This window comes from Mesoplodon bidens (assembly GCF_964165515.1).
Source record: "Mesoplodon bidens genome assembly, chromosome: 4".
Taxonomy (NCBI): domain Eukaryota; kingdom Metazoa; phylum Chordata; class Mammalia; order Artiodactyla; family Ziphiidae; genus Mesoplodon; species Mesoplodon bidens.
In genome coordinates, this window is record NC_138160.1 from 97,093,392 (window position 1) to 97,118,804 (window position 25,413).

General features: G+C 46.1%; 1 protein-coding gene across 1 annotated transcript in view; it reads right to left on the bottom strand.

The window, feature by feature from the left end:
* SEMA6A (semaphorin 6A) overlaps positions 1–20,412 on the bottom strand; it is a 128,759-nt gene extending 108,347 nt beyond the window's left edge. Inside the window, exon 1 of the mRNA XM_081233942.1 lies at positions 20,044–20,412. The gene's annotated coding sequence lies outside the window, so the exon portion shown is untranslated. The remainder of the gene's footprint in view (positions 1–20,043) is intronic.
* Positions 20,413–25,413: the final 5,001 nt, after the last annotated feature.

The following is a 25,413-nucleotide window of genomic DNA, read 5'->3' on the forward strand; positions in this document are numbered from 1 at the left end:
TTAAACACAAATAGCCACCTCATTGATCGTTAAGCACTTGAAAATCCACCAAGTATAATTTTAGCCAGATTTCTTTTTTTTTTTCTTTTTTTTTTTTTTGCGGTACGCGGGCCTCTCACTGTCGTGGCCTCTCCCGCTGCGGAGCACAGGCTCCGGACGCGCCGGCTCAGCGGCCATGGCTCACGGGCCCAGCCGCTCCGTGGCATGTGGGATCTTCCCGGACCGGGCCACAAACCCGTGTCCCCTGCCTCGGCAGGTGGACTCTCGACCACTGCGCCACCAGGGAGGCCCCCTAGCCAGATTTCTTACAAACCTTCATGTAACCACTGTAGGGAGACCACCTCTGAACTCCCAAGTTCAGTCCCTCAAAGGGATTAAATCTTAACCACACCATCACGTCGACTGCTTTGGCTGATCACGCTCGGTGTCATTAGCATCTATTTAATATGGCAGCTGATGCCTTATGGCCCCCTGCAAATGGGGGTGAGCAGAGCCTTGGCGAGAAGTGAATCATAATTGCTGGCCGCGGGGCTGTGCGGCGCTGTGACAACGGCAAGTGGGGAAAAGAGGAAAGCATTAGAGAAGGTCTGTTGTACTGATGAAGTAGAATTCCTAGAACACACTGTGCTATCAAGTGAGATTTGGCTCCACAGTGCTGGGAGCAAACAATGGGCTCAGTAGGGCCCAGCATTGGTTGCTGCGCATATTCTAGCTCCTTTAGTTGCAGCTGCCTTTCATTGGGGGAGCAGGAACCGCAGTAGAGAATAGAAAGGAGGGGCTGTATTTTTGGGCCAGAGAAATCCAGAGAATAAGATGTTAGGGAAAAAACCCTAGAGAATTTCAACCAGGATGAATACAATGGTAAGTTATCTTCTCACACTCAACCAAGTCTATAATTTTTTTGGATAAACTTATAGAAAGGACTAGTAAAATGTGTCCAGCCTCTTTAGCTGGGTTAGTATAGAGCATGTTTTAGAAAGAACTGGGTGGAGGATGAATCTTTCTTGGATCTTTAGCTCTGGAAAGGGGTGGGGAAAAGGAGGCTTTAATGCATGGGGGTGGGAATAGGGGCTGCAGAGTCTGAAGTGTTAGGGAGGGTCTCTATTCTGGGTCCTCATCTGCATATGAGCTGAATCCAGGGAAAACAATGAACAGTAATATCAGGAAAAAAATGTTCCAAATCACTTATTATAAAACTACATCCTGCTTTACAAAGAATTATTTGTCACTCTCCAGATAGGTAATATTCTGTTAGTAGTAATAAGCCAGGATATAAGAGTTTGTTCCCAACTTGCAAAATGGAGAGAAGAGAGGTGAGAATTCCTACTCAAAAAGTGCCCAAGGCACCAAAAGACAGTTTGACTGTTGAAATCAAAGACAGTTGATTGTAGCCTGTACAAGTAGGAACAACTCTACCCAATTACGAATGGGGCATTGTCAAACCAGTTTGCCCCTGAAATACTCACTTTAACTTAGGTTTTAAAAAATCCATTTTATCCAAAATATTTGAACAAAATTATGCTGCAGCTGTTACTAACCAGGTACAACCAGAGGTATGAAGTGCACACATTCTGTTTGAGGGTTCACATGAAGGTAATAGGTGATAATTTTTATAAAGTATGTGTTCAAAAAACACTGCATAGAAACCAAATTTGTGGAGAAAATTCCGCACCCTTAAGACCTGCCTAGGTGGGCGGCGAAGTCCAAACAACCCTGATTGGCCCACCTTCTTGAAAGGTTTCGATTCTTAAACACCTGCGTACAAGCATCCATACACTCAAAGCAAACACTAAATATCCGTTGTGGAGGTTTTATGTCACAGAGCCCAGGAACCCAAAATCCCTGAGTACGGAGCTGGGTTTCCCAGCAAGCCCTCCTCCCTAAGCCGGGAGAGGCAGGCTTGGACCTTGGGATGGTCACGGCAGATCCAGCCCATTCCTGCCTTATTTGTTCTGATCATTAGGAGGGTGCCAATTAGTGCCTATTTTGATGACAGTTTTGTGTTGTGAACATCTGTCCACTAGCATCTGGCTAGGGCCCAAGTCCATTTCACAGGAAACACCAAACAACTGTCAGATGGTCCTGAGTTTGGGTGAATACCAAACAAACACAATGCTCCCGGCCACAGGGGAGGAGGGCCAGCGTTCCCATCATCCATCATCTCAGGAAGTACGCAGTCTCCAACACATTACCTAACTCCTGACCGGCAGCTCCCTTATTTTTGTGAATTAGGCTTTGCCCGCTGGAGTAAGTACTTAGAATGGATAAAGCCAGAATTAACTTGTGTTTGCTTGAGAGCTAACGATCAGCTTGGCCCTTGTGTTTCTTCTTAAGTCACTGAACCTCTTTTCTGTCCTCTCATTGCACCCCGGGGAAGTAGAGGTGAAGGCTGGGTTGGAATAGGGATTCACTTTCCAAGCCAATTACTTTGCTGTTCAGTGCTTCAGTTCTTGGGTTTTGTGAAAAACAAGTGTTTAAAGCCAGTGAATCAGTTTGACACTTTTAGCTTATTGGTGTATGTAGTTAATGCCATATATACCTTAAAGTTTTGTCGTATAAACTTTTTGTATTTACACATTGATTTTGAGTCAGATTAGATTAACAGAGACCTTTGGGCCCTCTTTGAAATACCGTGATTCCAAATATAACATTAACTAAAATCTAACACAGAAAACTCCCTCAGTATTATTCCTTTGGAGTTCCTACATGGTCTATTCCCAGAGTGCAAGAAGGCTTGTGGCATAAGCCTGATAAACACAGGCTCCTCACTGAATGCCAGACCCAACAAAGGCAAATTAAAATGGGAATCAAAACCTATTCATCTAACACTTGCTTAATATTTTGGGATTATCCAGTAGGATCTAATATATAATATAGCTCAATGCATATTGTAGGTGTGTGCTAAGTATTTCCTAAATAAAATGAAGAAATGAATGGTTATTCAATCAACTATTTAAAATCAGGCTCTGACACACAGAAGTACATAGAGAAAGAGACAGAAGCAGGCAGACCAGAAGACTCATCTGGTCACTATCGTCATTTCAGTTTTAACTTACATGCCAACAACCATGCCCTCCTGGTGACATGAAACACTGAATTTAGCCAATTCTATTAGGATAACTTGGTGTCAAATTATAATAGATAATTTTTATTGTGTGCTTACCATGTACCAGACATCATTCTGGTACATATGGTCTCATTCAGCCATCAGAATTGCTTTGTGAGGTTGGCACTATTAGTATTTCCATTTCACAGGTGAGGAAAACAAGGCCCAGAGAGGTTAAGTGACTTTCCCAAGATCTCACAGCCAACAGAACAGGAAACTCCAGAGCTCATACTTTTAACTCCTGCATCATGTCACCCCTCTAGAAGAAAAGTTGACTCCCAAATGTAATTTGAACCCTCAGCTTCATTCTGTGTCTCTCTAGCAGTAATGAGATCTTAGTTGTTTTTCCTGATCTTAGTCTCAAAACTTTAGGGAAATCATCATCAACAGTCAACATTTCTATCAAATTCATGTCAGTCACTCTACTGCTATGAGCTGGATGTACCTGGAACGTTGTAACGTTACCTCCGTAACCCACTGAGGATGCCAACAGTACACATGCAAAAGATAGTTACCGAGATTGAAATTTACTCTCTCCACTTATTGCAGACTCTGGAGTGTGCTTACTCTTCATCTGAGAAAAAGCAGAGCTGGCACTACTGTCAGAAAGTACTTAATGCCACAGTTTAGGCTGCAGTGCATGCTTCTCAATATCTTCAGAGGATAATCTATAAAGTGCTGAAATTTACTCACTGAAGGTCTGTAATAGGATAGTGTATTGAAGTTAGAGAACTCTTCCCTGAGGGCTAATTACGCCAGGGACTTGGAGGTGAGGCTATCTGGTCAAACATCTCCCACCCAATGGTGGTTGAAAATTCTTTCTTGACATCTATAATTTTAATTTAAACTTATTAAAGAAGGTCTTTTAGACTTATTTGACAGAGCTTATTTCATCGTATATTGTTCTTTTGTGTGACATAAAAGAAAATATAAGTTAACTTAATTGGATAACACAGTCTTAAAACTTCTTGTTTGGTGTTTAACTCCTTATATGGGGTTGGAATTCCCAGTCATGAGTGTGTGTGTTTTTCCACACCATATTGTCCTCTTTGCCATCAAGAGCTTTGGTGATGGACACATTTAAGTTTGTTCATCCCCTTTCAAAGCAGGTATCAAACTTCTTAACGCTATTTAGAGACAGTGACTAGCTGGGCTACCTTAGCTGCTAACTATCAGTAGATGGTAGGAGTCTCTGTATGTTTTTTCAGCGTTCCTGGAATGTAAACAAAAGTAGTTGTGTTGATATCAAGTAACACTAGAGGGCAGCCTGCAAGTTAGAAACTAAGTAATCCTACACCAAGCAGTACTTTGGCATAGTACAGTAGATAACAGCAACTCAAATATGGTGTCCCAGTGTAAAAAAAAAATCATCAGATCATTCTTTAATGTTTAATTTGAATGTGCCTTTAGAAGAAGACTTCAAAGCAATTTCATAAACGTTTTCTCCCTTCTAGAAACTCCCTTATTTGTTAAAGCCCCCTGAAGATACTTGATGTTTCCAATCCTGTTTTGTTTCACTTCCATTATTCAACCTCTTTTTAAAATGTAAAACAAAACTTTATTATGGAATAAAACTTTCCTGTTAGAAGTTTCATTTAGAAGCCTCTGAAATAAAAATGCACTGTGAAGGGTAAAGACAGAATATCCATCTTTTTAGGGTTCTTTTTTATAGCATAAATATTAGTTATTTTCAACTATTAAAGGTCTTTGGAGGATTCTTGTGGACAACTGTACTGTATCAGTACTTATCTAAGGGTTGAAACCATAAAACGAAATCTGTAATACTTCATTCACCTATGTATTGAAGGTTTATTTCTGCCTAAATAAAATATTACTCAACACATTTTTTCTTCTACAATAAGCAGTGTTCAGTTTTAGCATAATGCAGCAAAACTAGGCTTAGCTGTCTGCTAACACTGTCTTATTAAATAAACAACACAATTTAGGTGTTGTTTGTGTTTTGTGAATTACATCATCTGTAACATTTCAGTTGCACAAGGCAACTTAAGAGATCAACACTGGTAAATATGCCCAAGGCAGGGTGAGGAGGAGAGAGGGGAGGAAGGGACAAACACATCTACATTTAGTTTCAGAATTCAAAGACTTGCATAAAGCAAAACCATTCAGAATGAAAAAAATAGGAAACAGGTGGCTCAATCTAGGCCCTGATTCTTCCATGAGTGAATCACATGCTCTCGTTCCTCCTGTACTGTGTAGCCAGTTTTTATAGATGCACTGGACGGTGCTTCAGTCTTTCTCATTATTATCCACCTCATATCATGCTATTAACCTCCCTAATGTTGGAGAAAGTGGTCCCAGCTGCCAGACCAAATGCAACAGTTTAAATGCTCTTAATTTAAAAATCTTTAGCACTCATTTTACAGAGCTGGGTGTGAGCACGATAGAACTAATCCCAGGCTTGGGCGTTTGTCTTCTTATGTGTCATTTACATATGGTTTATGATAGCTGTTAAATATTAACTCTTTTGTCTGTAAACCTGGGTTCCTGTCTTGGCCAGCGCCACCACGATCCACTCAGCTCCCCAGACGTGACATCTTGGAACCATTTTTTACTACTTCTACCCGCTTACCCCACACGTCCAACTGGTCCCTAAGTCCCGAGGGCTGTGCTTTGTCAACACACCCAGAATCTGCTTCCTTTTTTTTCTACTCACAGTGCTAGCAGATTTATATTTCTAAAACACACATCTGAGGACATCATCATCTTGCTGAAAAGCTTCAACTGCCTGCAGCTCCAAGTCCCACCTCTTGAGCAGGGCAGAGCCCTCCACAAGCCGCTCTCCATCCCTCTTCCTGTCCGCTGGGCTTTCAGGCCACAGCACCAGTCATCAGGAGGCCCCCGTGCTGCTCTGGGGCCACATCCTGCCTTGCTCTGCCTCTGGCCTTTGCTCCTGCCTCTCCCTTAGCCCCACTGCTCTTCTGCCCCTCGCCTCCCGTGTACCAAAATCTCACTCATTCTTGAGATGCAGCTGAAATGCTTCCTCCCCAGCTGGACAGAGCACTCCTTCCTGTCCTTAGCATCCTTACCACTCTGCTTTGGGGATGGAGAATAGTCAGACCTCAGACACCACAGTGATTTTTTGCAAATCTAACTTCCTTGATAGAATGTCGACCCAATGTCTGGCCTTGGATGGGTGTGCAGTCAATCAGTAAATTCTGAACTAGGTCATCATTGTGTCTCTGCAGTATCTAGAACTTCCCTAGCGTAGGTGCTAAATATCTATCTGCTGAATTAAATGGAACTGCTGCTTTCACTAGACCCAGCAGCGTGGACCAGAGGAGTAAAATGACCTTGGTCAGAGGGAAGAGCCATTTATGTTGAGCCATCTGGTCTACCTTATTCCTTGCTAAAAGTGTGCTTCTGTTTCATAGGTACAAGTTGCAAGCCCCAGGAGGGTATTCCTGCTGAATATCTGGTTCACCCCAATGTCCCTCCAGTTGTACCCTGCAGCAGGGCCAAAGTTTCCACTTTTATGTTACTGTTTATTTTTATCCCTACTATAAAACAGGACTAGAATCCTAAATAACAACATTCTCCATTTTTCAAATGACATCCTTTTGGATGACAGACTCAAGGCCCTAAGAGCTGCTGGAGACAATGACCTGCAATAGCATTCCACCCAGAGCCAGGAGTTTAGGTCCCAATGGCAGTGAACCCTCAGGTGAAGTCCTCGGAAAGCTACTTCTAAGCTTGTTTCATGGCAGTAGTCAATCTGCATAGTAGGCATAATCTAAAAACATCTTCAGTTGGAAGACTGTAAATTGTTTTCAAAAATTTTTGAAGTATTGAGTAAACCGTACAATGGCACAGAGCATAAAAAACTCAGATTCAGAAGGCTGGGGACCTTGTCTCAAGCCCCTTACCAGAGGTATATACTCTTAGGCCAATCATTTGAACTCTCTGAACCTCGGTTATCTCATCTTTAAATTGGGCATAATAATATCTGCCCTGCCTAACCCAGGTTGTAATAATATTAAATGAGGTGATGTTTATAAACACACTTTGAAAAATATAAGCACTATATAGTGAGGTCTTTATTAGTAGTAATAACACCGGTAAATACTGTTGATGTTGATCATCACCACTAAGCCTGATTTCTAAATCTGATACGGGACTTGGCAAGACTCCCTCCTGGGCAGAGCAGTCCTGGGTTTGCACGTCACGGCTGTAAGCCAGTCTGTCTTCTCCCAACAAGGTGCCGTCCTGGGAAGGCCAGCACTTGAAGCACAGGCAATAAGAAACAATGAAATATGCAAATGCATTATGATTACTTTTAATAGAATGAGCCCTCCAGTGAAGACTGGGTATGGTTGACAACAAGCAAGAAAAGACATTGCCCCAGTCCTATGTTGGAAAGCTTTGCAAGCTCTGCTCAGAGGAATTTGCATTTCAATAACAACGCGATAATGTCAAGCTATTCACAACATTGCAAAGCCTTCTCTTGCACACCTGGCTTGGGGAACTGGAAGTGGCTGTTTTCTAACAGCAATGGCAATTATGTTGTCCTTTTCATTCTTGGGAATGGATGTGTTTGGGCAGTATTCACAGGTCTTGTGTTCTGGACATGACAAAATATGAAAACGAAAGCTCCACGCTCCAAGATCTCCCAGGAGATTTAATTAATCAGCATATTCAACCTGTTGAACTTCCCCTCATCACAAACGAACGGAACGGAAACACCATGTAGATAAAAGTTGACTTTTTAATAGAAAACTTTTCCCTGTACGCTGAACATCACTTTAAAAAAGAAAAGTATCCAAAAGATGTTTGTTACCTTCCTCTTGGCTACATATGAAACTACTCTGTTCCTTCTAGATGACACCAGTAGCATTTCCCCTTGTCTGGGCAAACATGGGATCATAACACAGGGTTGACTTAATTTATATTAGAAGTAAAACCATATTGCATGCAGTGGGACAACCATCCTGCCAATTATTTCAGATAATCACTACCCTAGAACAGAGTACAGCAAATAATACCAATCAACTTAGGTAATTTCTCATTAAGACGCTTATAGATCAGTAAGCCTAATTGTAAAAGCTAAGCATTTATAATTTGTAAGCACAAATTATGCTAAACTAGACAGGTTATATGCTACTAAGAGTTTCGTATAAGCTGCAAAATGATTATTCACTCAGTAGTTTAATCCATAAGTTGGCATTAATATACTATACCGAACTTTCATTAGGCCCCTCTAGTTAAAAGTTGAATGTAAATAGCGCATTAACATTACAGTTCAGCTTCTTGATATCTGTTCTAAAACTCATGACAAGGGAAAAGTACTGTAAATCAAAAGTAAGGCCTGTTTCTCTCCAGTGCCTATAGTGTTCTGGTCGTTATGGTTAGCACTCGGTAAAGAGTACTTTTAGGCAAAGGAAATACCACTTGGTCCAGTATCCCCAGCATAAGTGGCTTTCATTTGAAAGAATCGGGGCACTGCTCAAAGCCCCATTCAATCTTCGGAAGGCATGGCCTCGAATCCAGCTAGGAGCCAGTATATATCAACAATTTGATAGGTAAATTCCTTTAAAATAAAAAAATGACTCCTCTAAAGATTCAAAACACTCCACACCACTTATAAATTTCAGCTGTTCCCCAAGTGATATTTCATTCTTTATATGATCATTCTGCAAATGATACAGAATCACATTTCTCATAAAGTAAGAACCTAGTATGGTTTGCATGGCAAGATAGCGGAAGCATGTTCAAGTCACCGCTGTCTGAAAATGTTCCAGCAAAATGCAGCCTCCGAGGCATTGATGCCTTGGAGACACCAAAAAATCTGTAATCAGAAATCATTAATTAAGGTTACCTAAAGTCTACATTGTATTTGACTGACAGTCTCACAAAAGCACTGCTTACTTTTCTTAAGGCTCCAGTGTGCAATGTGTGCAATGTCTCTGACCAGATACCAAAGAGTAACCACAAACTTGTCATTGTCGAGAGGACAGCAAACTGAATTCCCACAAACTCTTCTTCGAACAAAAAAAGCTTCTGATCTGAAATATTAATCCCATTGTCCTCTCCACTCCATGCTTTTTTCTTTTCTTTTTTTTTTAAAAAAACACAACTATCTTAAAAGAACACTCTAAAACAAGCAGGACCTATTTTCTGACCCTGCCGAATAATCAGGGGTCCCTAATACTGAATTTACAAATGGATATTTTCTTTGCTTCACAGAGATATTTGAGGGGGAGGTGGGGGAGGGCTGGGGGGATAATTGCAGCCTACGGGTAAGCCAGACCACATGATCAAAAACTGCTGTGACACTTAAAAAAGTGTTTCTCCACAAGGAATTCCTGTGCCCAGAAGCCTGGTGAAGCCAGTAGCAATTAAGGCCATGTTATCCTTTTAATTTACTTCAAATTATTGGCCTCTAAGATCAATCATTTAGTGTGGTTGAGTAAGGGAGGGGTCAATATAATAGGCACGTGCATTAAAAATTCTTGTTGATCTTAAACAAAAATTTTGGCAGGCTGGATCTGGGGAAATTTAAAACAGCTGCTTTGAAGCTCACCCTGAAATAAAAACTAGTTATTTTCTAGTTCAAAAAAAATGACTAATATTCTAGATTAGGCCCATTTGTAATGAATTCAAGGTTTTCGTCTTCTGAAATCGCCTGGATTTTCAGTTGCTGCACTGCATGTCCTGAATTCAGTGCTGTTTGCTTCAACTGTGAGATGGTTTTATTTTATGTTTTAATTTACAAAGGAATTAAGCGGCTGGGCTTAGACTGATACAGGAGTCCTTGAAAGTCCACTTGAGAAATGGGAACTAAAACATTAAGAAGCGTACCAGTATCTGTTACACAAGGCCAACTCTACCTAACAAAGGAGAGCTGTGTTCTTCATCACACACGAAGCACATAAATCATGGGGTGCGTGTATCTCCCTCTTGTAGCAATTTAGTCCTCCAGATCTTTTCTTGACTAGGTCACACGAGATGTCCACCACTGGAGAGCTTTTTCCTCATCAACCCGAAATAGCAAGATATTATAATCACAGGAAGAAACAAATGCTCCGACACTCAAGAGCTGGCACAACAGTAGACCTTTGGGCCAGTGTCGCAAAATGCAGTCACATGGTCTCTAGCCCTTTAGTAATGTGTGTCGAACCAAAGAAAATAAAGGTGAAACCTGAACGAAAGCACGAGTGTTTACATGGCCATACCAAAGCACAACATCCAACACTTGTGAGGTCATTTTATTTATTTAGCCATCCACAGAGCCAAAACCAAGTTATGAAACTGAGATTTGAGCGAAGTCAGGAATGGCCTCATTTACCTCCACGTTTAGAGACAGCCTGAATGAAGAGTTCGTACCCTTTGGCTTTCTTGTCGAAAGATGAAAGTGACATCAGCCCCTGGACTGTAATTTTTTACCAGCAAGACTGAGTAAGAGGCAAATCCTGGAGTAAATATCAGCTGGATGTGCACGTAACAAGGTCCAGGGAGACCCTCTCAGAAGTCGCCTCTTTTAATCCAACGCTGAATTATACGAGAAGCAGTTTTCAGTGCTTTCAGAAGACCACAACAGGCAAAATCACTGCAAGCCTCGCAAGCCTAGTAGATCTCAAACCTTTCCCAAGACATCCCAACACTATCCGAGGCCCTGAAACTATGGCAACCGAATAAGAAAGTAGCCTCCATGATTAATAGATGAAGATCCCAGCGACAGTGTCTAGCTAGGGCCATCATTCATGATGCGAGGAGAATTAGCACAGAATCCATCTCAGAAACCATTAACAAGTATTCTTCTTATAAAAATCCACCCAACTGCCATTCTGCTACCTATACCCCAGTTTAGAATGCTGTAAACAGTTCGGTTTCTAGTTACCGCTCACTCTGCAGAGATGAGAATGTTTTTAGTAACTCAGATGCTCACGTTTTTAGAATAATGAAAGGCTTAATAGGCCGGTGTGCCACCTGGGTATCTGAGGCCTGAGAACAAAGGCATTCAAACACCAAAATATGTGAATGAAGTCAAGTGGCTCTCAGGGTAAAAAGGAGGAGAGACAGTTGTTGGATTGTTCTGAGTGGTTTTTGTGGAGTGCCGTTTTTCATAAAGCATTCCATTTTCAGGAAAGGAACGTCTCCATTCACCAGCTCCATCAGTATTCTCTTACTTTCCTCATTCGAGGACGGTAGGAGTCTGGGGGTGAGGCAAGCCCTAGAGTCGCTGCAATATTAATGAAAAGATTGAATACGCTCCTGAAAAAAGGACTCAGGAATAGGAAAAAGGGAGGAAGAATAGATGCACAGAAAGCCTGGCTTTAAAACTCTCATATAACATTAAACCCCAATTAATATATCCCTTATTTCCCAGTCCCTCAAATGCTTATTTTCCAATGGCATGTTTTCATTGTGTTCAATGCCAGATCCTGTTCTGTTCTATAAATGCTTCAAATCAAATCACGGCCAAAGGCTTGGTCTTAAACACGTGGGAGGGCAGAAGGGATAAGAGAGGGGGTAAATGGCATCAATTTTAGAGATTCTTCCGCTAAGGTTTTTGAATTGGCTTGGATTCTTTGAATTAAAGTTTCTGCAGATGGCAATTATAGGTTAGTTGGAAACCACTAGCAAGCGCTGAGTCACATTAAATGAAAGCCTCAGGTCTCAAGGCTGTATGTGGAAATACCTATTACTAACAGTACTTTCAAAGCAACAGGCGCACACTGGCTGCTCCGCAGGACCTGGTCCTTCAGTCTTTGGGGCATGTGAATTGCTGATTTATTCCCCTCTCTGTATGTCCTCTTTCCACTTACAAAATTGAAGAGAAAAACATTTTCCTAGATGAAAATAACTGTAATTCTAAGCCATGGAGGGATTCCTGGTCCTTCAGGGAACGGCAGTGATAATATTGCCCCTTTTGCTGTGCTTTTGAGGAGTCAGATAAGAAACTGTATGATTATCATTTGAATCAAATTTCAGGTTATATAGCAATATATCAGCAGTAATCACTGTCTCCACTGGGGTCAGGTGACTATTTCCTACATTTGGTGGGGAAGGTAGTGGTTTGCTTCCGCGTGGGGATTCAGGTGCTCCCAAACTGTCACTGTTTCAGGCTTGGCCAGGGAAGATTGACCTGGCAAATATGGCCACCATAAAGACCCTCATGCAGTAGTCCCAGCCATAGCCTCTTGGAGGAGTTGATTGACAGCCATGCTTCTCCCCTATGACAGGTGTGTGGTCCTTGGGGTCAGTTCAACTCATCCCTGAACAGTCATTATGGGCAGCTCTCAGATTCCAAATGTGGGTACTCTCAGATTCTTTAGTGGGTGCAGACTGTGTATTTTACTTACGGTGTGAATGTTCCTTTCCAGTCCAAAGGTGTTTCCTTTACATCATCTCTTTATGGCACAGATTTGTATGGCCATTTCCTTTTGTACTCTCCCCACCAGGGCACTCTCCATGACAACTGTCACCCAAATAAAAATAACACTTTATATTTAATGAGTGTGTGTAGTGTATCAGGCATTGGGCCATGAAACTTACAGATGTCATATTTACTCTCCTCGACAACTGTAATACAAATGTAAACTGTAGCATTTTACAAATGGAAACTGAGGCAGATAAGTTACTGGCTCAAAGTCACACTATTTGTAAATGGCAAAAAATGGGATGCAATCTGTGTTGTGTCTGCCTAAGATGTGTGACCTCTGCATCACCTCCAGAGCTGTCTACAGCCCTCCCTCCAACAGTCCTTCCACATTTTTTATAAACTTATGCCACAAATTCTAATGAATTTGCCCTGTATTTGGTGGAGAAGATAGTAGCAAATAGTAAAGATCAAAACTTCTTTCCCCTGACTCCTAGTTCGCCCTGATATGTCTGTTCTACGTTAATGCTTTCACTGACGTGAACTGTGTTAGAACTTACCTGAGCAAAAACAAGCCCTTACTTTTTTTTTTATAATACCTGGCAGAGTGCCACTCCTGTGACCTTGCCCGAGTCATTGGTCACACTGGAAACAATCACTAGTTGACACGGTTGGCATCTGTACACTACGTAGATTGTGCATTTTCAGTGAATTTGAGGATCTTATTTAATTTCATAGCGTGGTTTACATTAAAATGACATCAACACAGTATAATCTTTCTTTTATGATTTAGAAGACAACGAAGCAGGGTCTCTGCTAGGCCTGGGGTCTCGGGAACGGAGGAAGGAGTTAGCATCAAACTTTTCAAATTTCCAGAGTGCATTTTTAAAAAATTAATTAATTAATTTTTGGCTGTGTTGGGTCTTCATTGCTGCGCCAGGGCTTTCTCTAGTTGTGGCGAGTGGGGCTACTCTTCGTTGAGGTGCGCAGGCTTCTCATTGCGGTGGCTTGTCTTTGTTGCGGAGCGTGGGCTCTAGGTGTGTGGACTTCAGTAGTTGTGGCACGTGGGCTCAGTAGTTGTGGCTTGCGGGCTCTAGAGCGCAGGCTCAGTAGTTGTGGTTCACGGGCTTAGTTGCTCCACGGCATGTGGGATCTTCCCGGACCAGGGCTCGAACACGTGTCCCCTGCATTGGCAGGCGGATTCTTAGCCACTGCGCCACCAGGGAAGTTCCAGAGTGCATTTTGTATTTTACCAAATACAGTTACATTCATGATTTCATATTATTCTCCCAGCAGTCCTACTAGATATAAAGCATAGGTTTACTGTTCACAATTTTTATTTAAAATAACGCAGCTTGAGAAAAGTGGCTTGTCCATTGTAGTGAGTCTGGAACCCAGGTCGTCCAACTCCAAGAACACGGTCTTCAACAACAGTTATCACTGCACTGGGACAGCATAGAAATGTGGGTTAATGGGCATACTATTTCCTCCTGGTAGGAAGTTGAATTTTATTTTATTTTATTTAATAAATTTATTTATTTATTTATTTATTTTTGGCTGTGTTGGGTCTTCATTGCTGCGCACGGGCTTTCTCTAGTTGCGGTGAGCGGGGGCTACTCTTCGTTGCGGTGCGTGGGCTTCTCATTGCAGTGGCTTCTCTTGTTGTGGAGCACGGGCTCTAGGTGCGTGGGCTTCAGTAGTTGTGGTGTGTAGGCTCAGTAGTTGTGGCTTGCGTGTTCTAAAGCGCAGGCTCAGTAGTTGTGGCACATGGGCTTAGTTGCTCTGCGGCATGTGGGATCTTCCCAGACCAGGGCTCAAACCCATGTCCCCTGCATTGGCAGGCGGATTCTTAACCACTGCGCCACCAGGGAAGCCCCAGAAAGTTGAATTTTAAAAACTACTATTAGCAAACTCCAAAAAGGCAAGAAGGTTCTGTGGCCAGTGGTTAAAATGCAGAACAAATGAGTCCAAGGTCAAAAGCTCAGTCTCCAGTAAGTGCTGGCTGTCTTCTTAGCTCTGTTCCTTAGAAGGGTGATTCTACCTAACTCACATTCCCTCTAGCTTCAACCAGGTGTCCCACAGATGTGTGCTCTTGGCTATAGAAGGGGACTGACTGGATGTGAGTGTGGGAATGAGCAGGCTTCAATCCATCACGAAGACTGGAAAAACACCCCAGAGTGAATGCTCCACTGATGGTGCATGAGACACATCACCTATGTACATGGAAGACAGTGTTACACATACACACTCATGCAGGCAGAGAGGTGTCTCATTTAATGGACACATATCATAGAAAAACAAGAGCAGGCAAAAGACATAAAGACGGGTTGTTTGCAAAAAGATTCACTCTTCATTCATTCAACAAATACTTGTTATGAAAGCGCTGTGATGTGCCAGGCACAGGTTTAGGTGCTGGAGATACAGCAGTGAAAGAAACATAATGGCATTATGTCTAGCAGAAGACTGAAAATAAATGAGGACAACAGACAGTTTGTCAGGATGTGAGAAGTGCTAAGAGGAAAAAAAAAAACAAACCTGAGGCTATCCACTGGGGTAAGGAGTGTTGCGACAAAAGTGAAGTAAATGTGATCAGGAAAGGCTTCACTGAGGAAGTGACCATGTGAGCAGAGAACCTGTAGGCACAGAGGAGCAAATCCTGCAGCTCTCTGGGCAGAGGACCGCCCCAAGCCTTGAAAGGGCAAGTGCAGAAAGACCCTGCAAAGGGGCCCGGGGGGAGCACGCCCAGCACAGTCAAGTGACCCCAAGGAGGAGTGGAGGTCAGAGAGGTGGGGACCCAAGTGCAGATCAAGTGGAACCACAAAGGCCATAGAAAGAACTCTGGCTTTGACTGGAATAAGATGGGAAAGCATTTGAGCACGTGTAACCTGATCTGTAAAAAAAATATATATCACTTCAGCTGCTGTGTTGAGAAAAGACTGTAGGGGGCCAAGAGCAAAGCTGGGAGACTAGCTGGGAGCCTACACAGTAGGTTCCCCAGCAGGAGGCCACAGTGGCTTGGCTTATGTGAGGGCCACTGAGGTGGAAGACCTGGAGGGAGTCTGCATGCTTTCTGAAGGTGGGGCTAACAACATGGCAGATAGGATGGATGCAGATACCAGAAAGAGAAGAGTCAAGGATGACTCCTGAGTTTTTTGGCGTGAGCAAACTCAAAGGATGGAATTGCCATTTACCAAGATGGAGAAGATGATAAGAAAAGCATGTGTGGAGGAGAAAGATCCAGAACTAGGCGTTTGGAGCATTAGGGTTTGAGGTGTCTATTAGATTCTACCCCCTGTAGGCATTGTGTATATCACAGATCCAGGAGAGAGGTCTGGGCTGAGGGGGTTATTTGGGAAACATCAAAGTATTGATACTTGTATGTGACGTCCTCCATTAGTGTAATTAGAATTATTCTAATAAAAAGGTTTGCAAGAACTCTTCTGCAAGATACCCTTGTGTATAAACTATATTGTAATAGTCCCATGCTGAGAAGTATCCCGAACTCCCTTCTCCCCTTGAGGTTTCTGTGGTATGACATCTTACTTGTCCATTTCAAAGGGATTAAATGCCTCCCTCCCTTCCCTACCTTACCATATCCCCAAGAGGCAACTGTGTGGTTGCCAGCAGAGAATAGCTCAGTTGCTCTTACAGCATATTTTAAGGCAGAGGAGAAAAGCCTTCACTCTGGAATAGAAATCTCTCAGAGACAACTTGGCTCCAGGGCACCCCAAGAGAGTGGGGGGCACTGTTACAGGAGGGCCCAGCAGGATGCTTCCGGGTTTCCCCTTCCCCTGGTGATGTGAACACCCAGGGAACACTCGCTGTGGGACAAGGGCAGTGAACTGTCGAAACTTAAAAGTGTGTGTGCAGGGCGGGCGGCAGTGCTGAGATACGTGCAGGCTTTTCCACTGTCGAAAACGGCAGATGCCTAATTAAAGCATTTGCAATTAGTTTGGCTTGTTCTGTGATTCCTTTCTGCAAACAAATATGATGGGAGAATACATTAGCTCTTGGCAAATCTAGTTCTAAAAAAACTTTTTCTCCCGTGATTACTCTTTTGTCCTGCTCAGAAAAGAGCTGAAGCACTATGTACACACCCTGAAGTATGTGACTTACCTCCTTGTCCAAAACAGTATTTTTCCTTCCATTTCATAAAGGAGTGCAACTACCCATTTGCCTTTAAAGCATGAGGATTTATTTTGAATTTAATACAAGTTCTTAATTTGGGTTTCTTATTTTTATTCAATGAATGTAACAGTCTTCCTAATTCTTGCCATCCTTCTGATTCAACACACTTGGCAATGTTATCCACCTCCTCAAAATGCAAATGCTATATTTTTTTAATGATGGGAAAAGCATTCACTAGACTTCAGAAGAACTCTAGGGGTGAGTGTTTGTGTGTGTGTCTCTGTGTGTGTAAATAAAGAGTTGCACTTATTGCCACTTTATAATAACCACTTACTTGAAGGCATAGATTTTCTTTTTCACTGTAGGGGAAAAAAAGCCTAGGTCTACTCTAAGTGGAGAAATGTGAACCGTTTGGGACTATTTCTTTCATTTATTCATTCAACATTTACTTGAGTTTCTGCAGTGGTTCTTATGAATTTTTAACCTATTTAAACTTAGATGTTTTATCCAATAAGTATATTCTGCAGGTAGCTACTGAGATCATGATTTTGGGTGTTGTTGAACATTTACATATGTGGATTATATGCATTATGAGAGTGTGGCCCATCTCTAAACCTGTGATAACTGCAAAACAGAGCGCTTTGGGAAGATTGTCATCAAACTGTAAATAAGAAACATGAACTAGAATGCCTCTTTATATCAAGATGAAAAAAGACATAACACAAAAAAGAGGTTTAAATCTCTTGGTCATTCATTTCTGCTTTCAGATTGGTTTGCATAGTGCCTCATCTAAGAATGTACTAAAACCCAAAATAACAACAGAGAGTGGGGGGTTACTCAAGAGTCGAATAAAAGTCACCATATAAACAAGCATGGGTAAACCAAATTCAAATAATTAGTGCAATTATTTTTTAACAGATGGCTTAGGTTAATAGGTGGAGACACAGTGTTGCCACTGTAGTATTTAAGGTTAGGTTAATAATTAACTTTCGTGCCTGGAGTAGTTTAATCAAAGCTTACTGTAAAAACTGCTCCATGCAGACTAAACAGGGTATTAAAAAAACCATGCAAAATACTTGCAATCTTGACCTCTGGTAGTCATTTGGAAAAGGTGTGAAAAATAAGATGTTTTCATTCAGAAATGTGCACTAGTATCTTTACTTTGGGGAAAAAACCTTAATAAAGGGTTCATATTATCTGGAACCAACAACCTTCTCCCTGCCATGAGAGTGGCAGACTGTGGACTTCAAATGCCCAAGATGTATGTTGAAAGGAAGACCAGACAATTATCAGGATAAGAGAAAGGCAAGGCAAAGGCACTCGACCTTCGTACCCGGAAAGACTTCAGAACCAGCGCTGGGGGGCATTAAATAGCTTTCCTGAGACCTGCTGGCAGAAACAGGGTTAAACATCTTTTCAGATTCCAAGCAAAGAAAGTTGGGCGTACATGTGAGAGAGTGTGTCTGTATAAGTGTCTTCGCGCGCCTGTGTTTTAAACCTTTCATGGATCACATTCAATTGCAACTTGATTTTCATCCAGCCTAGGCAGAGAGTGATCCCACTGTGGCCATCCCTGGCCATCACATTCCCAAAGCAGACGCCTTTCTCCCAAGGACCGATGCGCCTTGGTAGCGGGGCTGCCCCCTGCAGTACAGGCAGGAGGCGGCCCCTGGAAATGCTCGCCTTGGCCGTGAAAACAGCGGTTCCTCCCCCGCTCCACGCACACCTGATTCCCTGCTCTGCCCCTCCTTGAACACCCGCCGGCTGGAAAACAGCGCGAGGGGTGCAGGAGGCTGGGATGCTGAGCTTGGAGCCAGCGAGCCCGGGCCCGTGTCCACACGCACCCGCGCGCCAGCCGCTGTCCACAGTGGCCGCGCCAGCTTCCTGAGTGCTGCGCTGAAATTCCCCTTCTCGCCCCTCCCCACGCCCACCCCTTGCTCAATTGCTTGAGAGACTGGGCCAGCAAGTGCAGCGCCACGACCCCAACCAAGCTGACCACCGGCCGGGGTGCCACTCTCCGAAGGGCCGGCTCCTACCTCCTAGCCGTATCCTGCGCGTTTCGCCCGCCTCCCTGGGGGTTCCGTTTCCCGCCGGCTGCACATGCTGAACCCCAATTCTGTAGTGCCCCCCACCCTTGGCCTTCAGAGAAACTTTCCAGAAGCGCCTGGTCGAGTGACCCCGCGCTGGAAAAAAAGGAGGAGGCGCTGGGCGGAGGGGCGGCGAGGGAGCGGGAAAGTGGAGTCCTGTTTCCTTCCCCCATCCCCACAAATCCAGACTGTTCCCTGGCTCCCCCTGTACCGTTACGATCGTGGGAGGAGGGAACGATCTCAGGATCCTGCTTCGCACCGTGTAACACAGTGGGGAGCTGAGAAAAAAGAGGAGCATCTGGGGGAAGAGACACTTGCCATCCCAGCAGGGTCGTGCAGAGTGGGTGGGCACTGTCGGGCTTGCTCCCGAGCGCCCCACTGCCAGCGAAGCAGCGCTCTAGACGCAGCAAGTAGTCCGGACAATCCAGAACCTGGGGCCCGGGCAGAGCTCTCGTCTTGTTAGCAAGCACTGAGCCATCATCTCTTGCTTGGTCTTCTCACCCTTCCCCCTCCCGGGACACCTTTCCAGAGAGGGACCTCGTAGATTCTGGAAGACGGCACAGTGGGCGCCAGTCCCGGCGTGGTGGGTTCTGTGCTTGAGGGGGACACAGACGCGACGGATGCTGTCTTCGCCGCCCTGGAGGGAGCTGCGGCGGGGAATAGGACCCAGGGCGGGGGCGCCGCGCCACACTGGGAGGAGGCCACTCGTTCGAGCAAACAAAGCCCGGAACCTCTGGTGCCAGCGTCCGAGGGAGCCGGGATGTCACCAAGTGGTAGGGTGCGCGAGTGCCAGGGCCATTACAAGTTTCCCGCACTCCACTGAGCCCAGCCCAGACCCCGCACCGACAACAAAAGATTCTCTTTGCTTCCCCACCGTATCTGCGGAACCCCTGAACCCAAACCTCGTGCCGAGCGAAAACAGCGCTCTTCTACCCAACCTCCTCCAGCCCTGGAGGGCAGAACCCCTTCCCCTGCCTTCGCACCAGGACCGGGCACTTCCGAGAATCTCACCCTTTCAGGGCTTCTCTGCTGCCTGCTGGCCCGAAAGTGAGGACGAGCCCCCGGGTACTGCATACACATCCCAGGGCCAGGGAGCTATCCGCGCGGTTGGTGTCCCGGGCGGCGCCTGGCGTGTGCGCAGCGCGGGTGGGGAGGCTCGCAGCACGGAGCCCGGCAGCCTCTGGGGCGCAGGGTGCAGAGGAGCAGCGGGCAGGGCTCGCGACTGCTCCCCCAGGGCCGGGCAACGCTCGGGAGACGGACACAAGACAAAATAAAACGCAAGCACCACAAAGCCGAGACAGGGCGTGCGGACCGCGGCCCCGGGACCCGCAGGAGGGAGCCGAGCCGCCCGGGAGGTGGGGCGCGCCGGGGCGCCCCAGCCGTACCTTTTCGGTGCATCGACGGGCAGGCGGCCGGGGCTCGGAGCGGGCTGGTACAGCGTGTATCCCATTTAGTAATCCATTATCGAGGGGATCTCTCCGGGCCGCGAGCTGCGCTCTCTCCTTCGCAAGCCTTTGTCATTCCTACATGTGTGCTTGTCTCTTTGGGGTAACAGTCGCGGCGACTACTTTCTGGGATGCAAACGCGCTGTATTCATCTCCAATGATAGGCGGAGAAGGGGAGAGGAAGAAAGAAAGAAACCAACAAGAAAGGAGTAAATGTTCAAGAAACTCTTCTCCAAATCCAAATTCCACTTGGATTCCACTCCGGCAATCCCTTCGGTGGTGTCTGCGCCGATTAACAAGTCATTTCAGGGTGGGGGGGCGGGGTGGGGGCTGGCGCAGGGGTTCGCCCTCTAGCCCCGCTCCAAGGCTGGGAGCGCTACGCCGCGGGTGTGGCAATGCTGGCCGCTGCCGCCGCTCCTAAGCGGACATCGCGGGCGGTCGGCCCCGCGGAGAAGCGCCGCTGCTGCGTCCGGAGCGCCTGGACAGCCGAGTGCGTGGGGAGCGGAGTTGGCTGCAGCCTCACCCCGTGCGGCTCACTACTCCTCTGTCACCGGAGAGGCCGCCGCTCCGGGGCGGAGCCAAGTCCCGGACTGGATTGCGCAGAGCGGACTCTCCTCCTGCAACCCCGCCTCCTTTGGCTGGCGTCTTCTCCGACCCAAAGGAGAGCTGCGGTCTATGTGTGCGAACGCTAGCGAGCGAGGCCGAGAGACGGAGAACCTACGCGGTTTGGCCGCAGGTGGAGCCTTGGACCGACTGGCCAGCGCAGCTTCCTTCCACCACTATTCCCGGCCCCGCCGCGCGCTCGGCCGAGGTCCCCGCGGGGGCGACTCCGGCAGGAGGCCAGCCCCCTTGCCTCCCCCAGCCCCGCATTTGCTCTAGCAAGGGGGGAAAAAAAAAAAAAAGAAACCCGGACAGCATTGCTGAGCTCTGACAAATCAGAAAAATTAATAAAAATAGACGTAGTGCAGGAGCGAGTTACAAGAAAGGATTTCATCGATTTTCTTAAATGGAAAAGTTTTAAAGGATGAGGGTAAGTGAACGGCGAACCTTTCTAATTCTGATTACTGTATCAAGAGGTAGATTCCAGAAGTGATGGACGCTCTGCGCACCCAGATGAATTGGATAGAACCCGGTGCGCTTAAAAATACACTTCGAAGATACGAACACAGCTATTAGTTAACGTACGTACAACACAACACGTTAATAAAGCATGTTAAGTAAGCAAATAAACTATAGTGGAAAGGATGCTGTTAACAACGAAGATCTGCTTTTAAAGTTAGAAAGTGTGTAGACTGTTCTTAGAAATAACTATGTAAACTTCAGAAATAAGACACAGTTCCAATGAGAATCCAGCAGCTTCATGGAATAAGTAAATCGCAACTTCTTCCAAGGCGCTTTTGTTACCATTAGAAGAAGAATGGCAGGCACAGCCTTCCTCCTCCGCTTGAAAGTTCAGTCGCCAAAAAAGCCTTGCTGTTACAGGCTTGGGCCCACTGGGCAGGCCACACGATGTCCCCCCTCCCCCGGCCGCTGCGCGCTCCCCACCTGCTTGCCCCGCAGACTGCGCACGGTAGCACGTTGCTCCCCGAGTGGGCTTCTCACTTGGTTTGCGTAGCCACAGCCTTTAAAGAAAGTAACACGGGGCGGCCAAGCAGCTCTCCGATCATTATTTACTAGTCATGGGGTCGGCCGAGAAAAGCATTGGGAAGGAGATCAGGGTCTCAGTCGCCCTTAGGGCGAATGCCTTAATATAAATGCAGTAGAAACTGTACCTGTTACCTAATTGGGGCTAGGGCCACTAATAAGTCTACCCCCCCCCCTTTTTTTATTACCGTTCCTACATGGAACTAAACTACATACAGACATCTGCTAATGAGGGCTCACGAAGAATAAAATAAGTGCACACGCGACAAGAGTGTATGTATATATAAGATACATTTTCCACAAACCGTTTAGAAAAGGTGAGGAGAAGGGTAAGCGGGAAAAAGTCGGACTCCCTGCTGTCTGCCAAAGGTGCCAGCAGGGGCCGCTATCCCCACCTTTCGCAGGCAAAAGCAGCTACAGATCCGCGGCGGCGGGGGGTTGGGGGGCTGCGGCCGTAGGTGCGCGCGCAGCCACCGCGGCACGCGGAGCCAGCTCCGAGAGGGGGCTGGGGCGTGGGGGCGGCACTCTTGGCTGCGCGCTCCCGCGGTCCGGGTGGGGACTGGCTCGCGGACGTCCCTTTCGAATCCGGTCGGGACCCGGGGAGGGGCCTTGGCGGGCCGCCACCGGTCAATCCTCGGCTGCGCTATTTAACGCCCAAATTTCGGCGTTAAGTCCCGAGCATGTCCGTGCGTCCCCGGCGCGGTCCCGCGGCCCGCACGTCGGGCCCAAGATGTCCCTGGGGTTCTCCGCCCGGTGTCTCCATCCGGCCGGGTCGCCGAGGCCCCTTCTTCCTTCTCTGCCGCTGATTTACATGCTAATTGTGTCTGGGAAAAGTTCTTTAATTGGCAGAATTAGTCAGAGCAAACGAATTGTTTCACAGGCTGAACTAAATTCCGGGTTTAGCGTCTTCCCTTGGAGAAACAGACAAACTGTATTGTTTGTTTCATGGATGTATTGGAAATGCCCCACATAGAGTTTCAGGATATGTTTTTAAAGGGAAATTATTTTCATTATTAATACTTGCATGTTTAATTTGCAGTAACGCTGAGCCAAGAAGCAGGAGATTAAATTTACCTAGTTTAAAATTAGAGAATACAAGAAGAAAAGACTTTGAGTTAATTTTCGCACGGCTGAGAAATACCACCCAGAATCTTCCTGGCAATGACTAAATCCTGAAGTCTCACCATCCAATTAGGCACCCGTCATCCTGACCAGGTGAGATTACATTTCCACCTGCCGGGGGAGAGATGCTTCTGAAGCTGGCAGAAAAGCCAACTGTTGTGTCGCTCCCAAGCCCTCGGGGGAGCACCTGTGGGAAGGCTGCCCTGTGAAACCTCATGATGTCATTTCCCCTTGTGTGCGCTGCTGCAGACTCACTCCCAGAAGCCTGCCTTAAGTTTTCAGTAAAACCTCTGCCCTTTCAAAGCCTTTGAAGTCTGCAATCCTCCCTGTCTCTTCAGGGAAGAAAGCCAGTGGGAGTTAAAGAATCACCAAGTGTTAGAACTAGAAGGAAACTTGGACTGTTTCGTAGTTAAGTGGCATGAAGTGGAGTGACCAACGCCCTAGTCTCTGGAGGCCAGCTGTTGTTAGGGTAAGTTACTAGCTGGTGACCTTGGGGCAGTCCCTTATCTCTCTGGAGCAGTGGACTCACTTGTAAATGGGGATTCAGCTACTACTGTCTTCCCAGGGATGGTGTGGGTTAAATGAGATGGTGAGTGTAAACCATGGGTCTAGGGATAAAGGTTAACTAGCATCTGTAAAGGTTAACTAGCATCATTGTCATCCTTGTCATCCCCCGTGTCGATCCTCCCACCGTTTACAGGGGTCAGACAGAGGCAGAGGAAAAAGGTGGCTTGCTTTGTGTCAGTGCTGGGAGCTAGCCCGTAACAACTCCTCTTCAATGCTTAGAAGCCCACACTGCTGTCCCCCACAGCACCTGGAAAAAGTGTGATGAAGGAAGAGGAACTGGAAAGGTAAACTCACCCAGGATTCTTTTTTTTTTTTTTTGCGGTACGCGGGTCTCTCACTGCTGTGGCCCCTCCCGCTGCGGAGCACAGGCTCCGGACGTGCAGTCTCAGCGGCCATGGCTCACGGGCCCAGCCGCTCCGTGGCATGTGGGATCTTCCCGGACCGGGGCATGAACCCTGCATCGGCAGGCGGACTCTCAACCACTGCGCCACCAGGGAAACCCACCCAGGGTCCTTTTAAAGACCGCATCTAGCTGTTTGATCAGATCTCTGCTTTACTACAAAAGGGAGTAGTGAACTTGGAAGAAGTGTCTGCTGGTGCTCACCGCTCAACTCCTTGTGGGTATGAGTTCCTGGAGCACACTTGGGGAGTGCAATTTGTACAATCAGGCCATTACCGCTCATGATCAGGGAGCCTCTCTGTGTCTATCTTTGGAGTCCCTTCCCCAAAGTTCTATTCACCTGCTTGCCTTAAATCAGTGGTTTTAAAATCCATTTGTACATTAGAATTACGGGGGAGCTTTTGAATGGCATAAATCCCCGGGCTCCAGAGATTCTGATTTATTGGTCTGGGGTGGGGGGACGTGGGCATGGGTATCTCTTAAAGCCTCCTGGGTGGTTCTCGTGTGTAGCCAGGGATGGGTGAGAGCCACCATCACCATGAATCCTGGCTCTGTTCTAGAACACTGCTTTTTCCCAGCCTTCTTTGATGAGGCTGTTTGTTATCCTTCCTGCCTGTTTATCCCAGTGTCAGGAAGTGCGGTTAGTGTCCTTCTTGCTTCTCAGACCACTTCTCCTTCTCTCAAAAACTCCCAGACCATTGGACGCTGTGCCCTACAAACACATTGGCGCTATCTTCCACAGACCTCATTTTACCCCACTTTTAAAGGTTTAGCACCAGGCTTACTGTCCTTCTACCTTTCCCACCACCTGTCACTGTTCATGGGAGTGTTAGCATCCACCTAACTACTAACCCTCTGCTTTTCCAGCTTCTTGCCTTCCTCATCTATACGGTCCTTTGTTCCTACTCACCTCTGCCCCCGACTCCAGGGCTTCCTGCTGGGCCTTGTTATCAGGAAAGGCTCCATGTTCTAAATCACTAGTTCTGACATCCCCTCTCCAATCACAGCTTCCTCTCGTTCCACCTTACTTGCCCACGCACCTGCCCGCGCTCACTCTGATTGCAGGAAGCCCTCCAAGCCGTGGGTCCTGCCACTCTCTCCATCCATCCATTCCCTGCCTCTTTCATTCCCCTCTGTGTCCAGCAGAGCTTCATAATAACAGTGTCTCTCTGGCTAACACTTTCAACTCCTGGCTCCTCTTTCTTTTGGTCACACCCATCTGAGTGAAACCAGTCCCGAATTATAGAAATACCACCCTTCTCTGCTCTTGCATTGGGCAGCTGAAGCCTACTAGAAAAAACATTTCAAGCACGCGTCTAGGCAGGCTGCACACTCAGTCATCAGCCTCAGTGGGGTCCTCAACACTGACTCGTCATCTTCCCTTTCTCTCAGTTAGTCTCTTTCTCCCCTAATTGGATATTTCACCCTCAGTGCCTCCTACTTCCCTGAAAATACAGAGTCCATCAGATGGGAACTTCTTGCATCTGTACTCATCATTTCCTGCTTATCTCCTTACGGTGGAGGCAGTGTCGCTCCTCCAATCTGAGGCCAATCCCTCTACCTGTTTTCAGACCATT